This window comes from Helianthus annuus, chromosome 16, assembly GCF_002127325.2.
Source record: "Helianthus annuus cultivar XRQ/B chromosome 16, HanXRQr2.0-SUNRISE, whole genome shotgun sequence".
NCBI lineage: Eukaryota > Viridiplantae > Streptophyta > Magnoliopsida > Asterales > Asteraceae > Helianthus > Helianthus annuus.
In genome coordinates this window covers 186,135,170-186,140,644 of record NC_035448.2, presented here as the reverse complement: position 1 = coordinate 186,140,644, position 5,475 = coordinate 186,135,170, and the positions used below count along the sequence as shown (strand labels likewise).

General features: G+C 32.3%; 1 long non-coding RNA gene across 1 annotated transcript; it reads left to right on the top strand.

The window, feature by feature from the left end:
- Positions 1-1,483: 1,483 nt before the first annotated feature.
- On the top strand, positions 1,484-3,491 carry LOC110933286. The gene is made up of 4 exons (XR_004883228.1): positions 1,484-1,676; positions 1,761-2,087; positions 2,306-2,362; positions 3,400-3,491. It is a non-coding gene; the product is annotated as an uncharacterized LOC110933286 (long non-coding RNA).
- Positions 3,492-5,475: the final 1,984 nt, after the last annotated feature.

Here is a 5,475-nt window from a genome sequence, read left to right as displayed (position 1 = left end):
GCAGCATCCATCAACATGATGTTAGTAACCACATCTGTAATTTAATTACTCCTCTTAATATTTAAAAATTTAAAATTTTAAAATTAAAATTAATAATTATGGTAATTCATGAAAACACATAGCAATAAAAACAGCATATTGTTTCCATGAGAAAGGTCATCATAATCCATATAAAGTGGATGGTACACCATACCATCACATTTGGATAAAGTTTCCCTCACTAGCCCTTTTTGTGATTGAAGGATATTGCTGCAAGAGTTGGTGCTCATGAGATTGATTTTACGTAAGACACTGCATCAAAGGTGAAGCCAAAGAACCCGATATATGTGCGATCTTATATACTTTCTATAGAAGCCCTGCAAGAGACAGTGCAAGGTTGGTAACAACTGCGAAGAACAAGTTGAGGTGGAAATTTCAACCTATTCATCAAAAATGGGTCCATTCAACTTATATTTTTCAAACTTTGCTCCGTATTAACTTGTATATCATGTTTTAAGTGGTGTATTTGTTTAATTCACAAATCTATTGTTTTTTTATAACTTTTATGTTTTTAAAACAGGGTATTGTAGATGGTAGTGCTGTATTACAAAATCATAAGTCATCGACTCTCAACCTCTAAAGCTGTGGAAGAAGCCATCGACTCTCAACCTCTAAACAAGATCCAATCGCAGGTACGATTGACATACGTATGCATCCAAATTTGTGTGAAATGAATGAAAAAGATTGGTTCTTTGTGTGAAACGATCCTGTTATACATTGAAGGAGAAGAAAACATGGAGATCCAATATTAGCTCCGAAGATATGCTCACCGAAGTTCCGAGCGATTCTCTGTTCTTCGTCGATAAATCCAAAGGTTAGATTAATAGCTTAATTACTTGGCTTAATTACAGCTTAATTACTTGGATATTAACAGTTTAATTACTTGGACATTATTGTAAATTGAACGACGCACGCCAGGTGTTTGTTAAAATGCTCGACTGAAAATTAAGTTGGATTTCGATTAACAGTCATACTTTTTATTGTTAAACGCATGCCAAGTTTTATTTTTAACAGTCATACTTTTTAAGTTAGTAAGTTAATGGTGTTTTATGTTTTATTAGGGAGTTTTTTTATTTAGTAAGTTAATGGTGTTTTATGTTTTATTATTTTATTAATTATGGAAGTACTGAATTTATTTTGGGATTTAGAAATGTGTTAGGTGTTGGTTCAATATCTTTCTTTTTTTCCAATATTGAAATTGTGTCATTATATCATATTATTTCATAAGTAAGATTTTAGGGTTTTAATTATGGATATTGATTAATGAGGCTATTTACATACCACAATTGCATGATCATTTAATGGGGCTGTTTACATACCACCACAATTTACGGTCGGATTTAATTGCATTGATTATTGACCGTTTCTTTCTGGGAAGGTGAATGGTCTGAATTTCTATTATATGAGCTCCACCTTCCCTATTGTTGTAGGCCTATATTCAGACTTGCTACTCTACTATCATGGCTAGCTCTCTTAGTGTGAATACATCGGGAATTGGTATTGGCAACCAAATGGTCCTTGCTGACCTCCGTGAAGGGAGTACCGGCCCCATCACGGTTATGGTTTGCAGAAAGTGGGACGTCACAAGTGTCAATGGACGCTACATGAGCACCGACTATGTCGTCAGTGATATAAAGGTAACTCTCACCCTTTTAACCCCCGTACCCTTTCCCTTTTATGAGTTTCATCGTTATTGAAAGTCTGCTGTTTGGTTTGCACAGGGAGGTGTGATGCATTGTACCGCCCGGAATACACATTGCACACTACTTCTTTGACAAGCTCAAAGAGGGCGGGATATATTTACTCAAGGGTTTTATAGTCCAGAGCACCGATCAATACCGGATTCTAAAAGACAGCCCCTTTGTTATCGGGTTAAATGGCTCCACGACTGTTAAGAGGGTTGACGATGCCAGTGGTTCATTTACGCGCTACCCGTTCATTTACGATCCAAGTTAAAGTTCTGCCTAACATTTCCTTTCTTTCTTTCCCAGCCCTACTTATGAAGGTTCTGATTCAGATGGTTCTGTGGGTAGCGCTCCAGGTGAAAGGTATATATTTAGCCTATAAGCATATACGTTTTAGACATCATATCCATTTGTGTTGTGTTTAAGTAAATGTTCAAAATTGAATAGTTGGCACTATGTCAATACTTGAACGAAGTTACATTCTATCAAGTTTTTAGTACAAAATAATGGAATATGAACTACTAATATATACATCATCCAAGTTAAAGTTCTGCCTAACATTTCCTTTTTTTGTTTCCCAGCCCTACTTATGAAGGTTCTTATTCAGATGGTTCTGTGGGTAGCGCTCCAGGTGAAAGGTATACATTTAGCCTATAAGCATATAGATATTTATTTATTTTTTCAAATAAGGTAGGTAGTAATATTAGGTTTGACATATATTATTTTATGTAAAATCGTGAAAAAAATTAATGGTCAATTCCCTTACATTACATCATATCTTTTTCATAATTTCCTAACTATGGACGCATGTGTACAACTTAGTAGTTTATGCACCCATACCAATATATACCTCCTTTGAACCCAATTGAGTAGCCTTATTAGTTATAATTTCAATTTTCAAAGCTTGGTTAATAGCTTATCTAGACTTGAATTATAGGCCAGGTAATAATGTACAAATGGGCCTAATATATTCATCTAAATACATTAATCGACATCTCTTAAGAATGAACCAACACCGACATTTTTCAGCAAGATATGATATTTTAACTCATCCAATGAAGAAACTCTTAAGAGACTTGTGAATAAGCTTAAAAAATCACCTCAAGAGGTTTTTGATTCATTGAAAAATCAAACAGTTGATTTAGTGTTCACTGCTCATCCAACTTAGGCTATTAGGAGATCTTTGCTTCAAAAACATGGAAGGTATGTTCTATAATGCTTTGAATAAGTCTTACTTTCATTAAAAGAGTTGTGGGTAGGCCTGTAAGCGAACCGATACGGATGTTCTTAATAAACGAATGAACATGGACAATTTTTTTTTGTTCATTAATTAAATGAACAAACATGAACACATGCTTCGTTAGTTTATATATGTTCATAAACGTTCGTTCACTTAAAAATTTGTTTATGTGTGTTCATTTACCTTCATTTATCTATGTTTAAGTTCGTTTAATATTCATTTCAAGTTTTTAGGCAGTTACAATTTAGTCTGGTTTTATTTAATTTATTGTTGCATATTGTAATATGATTTAAGGTTTTCATATGGTAGTGAGTTCTCTCAATGATTTTTATGGGTTAGTCATGTATGGAGAGTCATGCGTGTACATATGTTAAGATATTTGATTTGACTAACTCATAGCCGTTGCTTATGTTTACTTGCTTAAACCTGTTGTAGACAAGAAACTACTAAGGGGAAGGGCGACTACATGGGCATGCATTAGCGGCAGAAGATTTCGTGAATTATTGAATAAAACCAGAAGCTTTATGAACTCCCTTAAGTTTTTTTTCTGTAATGTATGTTTTTAGACTTGGCATAGATGTTTGTTCTTAAACACATTCCGCAAACAAAGTTTCCTGTGCTATGCACGCCTTAAATTTTGTGTGGCCGGCTTATGGTACAAGCTTTTATGACGTTTTGTATGGCTTCTCTTACATTGTCTTTTGGCTAATTACCTTTTATCCATACATAAACATTTTTCCCGAACACACCACAAAATGAAGGACACTAACTGTTGGTCATACCGTGGCCAACCCTTTAGTTTATAAAAAGATGTAGTTGTTAAAAGTCATCAAAAGAATTTTATAACATTTATGTTGATACAAAAACATTCACATGGCATCCACGTATGTAATAATTGTGATAATATCATATTTTCGTTATTTATTTCCTAGATACATTAAATAAGTTCGATAAACTGAATGTAACAAAATAGTTTTTGGGATTTTTGTGGTTAAAAAAACAAAAGAAAAGAAAGTATAATAAAGTATGATATTAATTTTTTGGAGTCGTCTAATTTATGTGGATATAATAATAATAATAATAATATGTGTTTTAACAACATAATGATAGGAACTCATGGCCTAATAAAATGCTTTCCTCCTTTTATATATATATACTAGGTTTTGGCCCCGTGTGTTACACGGGTTGATTAATGAAAACGATATAGTTTATTATTTGTAAATGCTTATTATTTTTAATCTACTCTTGATAGTTTTGATTGAACATACATGATAAATTCATAAGTTGTCATTAATAACAATGAATTTCATCGGACAAACCTCTGATAACATTGAATTTCATGGGATAAATCTCCTAAAATTATAAAATAAAAAACGAAGTCATCAAAATTCACAACAACAAAACTTGGGAAAACTTGAATTAAAGAAAGGAATATTGGATTTTAATAATCCCAACTATTCGTCGTTAGCCGCTAACAGTTTCAATTTCAAAAAATAACCACCGGTTGTCCCAACTATTAACATATTGGCTTCCAATGGACCCTGACTAACAGAACACTAATGTTGTTAGTCTCCGATCGCCAGAAAAACGTTTTTAGCAAGAAAAAGGTTCCTAAAGATCTGATCTAATGTTACAAGAAGGTTTGGGACGAAAATGTTGAGTTTTCCAGCAAAAAACTTGAGTTTTCAAGACAAAAAGAAGTTTTCCGGCGATGAAAGAATTTACGTCGACCTCATAATTGGTGCTTTTAGTAGAAAAAGGTTCCAAAAATAAGTAATAAGGTTACAAACAGGTTTGGGACTAACGGCGTTAGGGTTCTGTTAGTCAGGGTCCATTGGAGGCCAATATGTTAATAGTTGGGACTGCCAGTGGTTACTTTTTAAGTTGGGACTGTTTGCAGCCAACGACAAATAGTTGTTATTATTGAAATCCAATATTCCCTAAATAAAGATGCAACTATTTTGATTCCTTTTTACTCACTTTTACTACTATCTATATATATATTTGTTTATGATATATTCTTTATTTGAATTTTATTAACAAATATTATCTATATCTATTTGTTTAGGGTAAAAGATAAAAAGATAAAATTTATGGATTAAAATAATATATTTTTTATTTAAATCTTATTAACAAATATTATCTATATCTATTTATTTAGGCGGGAAAAAAATGTTGAGATCACCTCATAGAGCGACATGTGTCCCCCATATGATTTAATATGTTAATAGTTGGGACTGCCAGTGGTTACTTTTTAAGTTGGGACTGTTTGCAGCCAACGACGAATAGTTGTTATTATTGAAATCCAATATTCCCTAAATAAAGATGCAACTATTTTGATTCTTTTTTACTCACTTTTACTGCTATCTATATATATATTTGTTTATGATATATTCTTTATTTGAATTTTATTAACAAATATTATCTATATCTGTTTGTTTAGGGTAAAAGATAAAAAGATAAAATTTATGGATTAAAATAATATATTTTTTATTTAAATCTTATTAACAA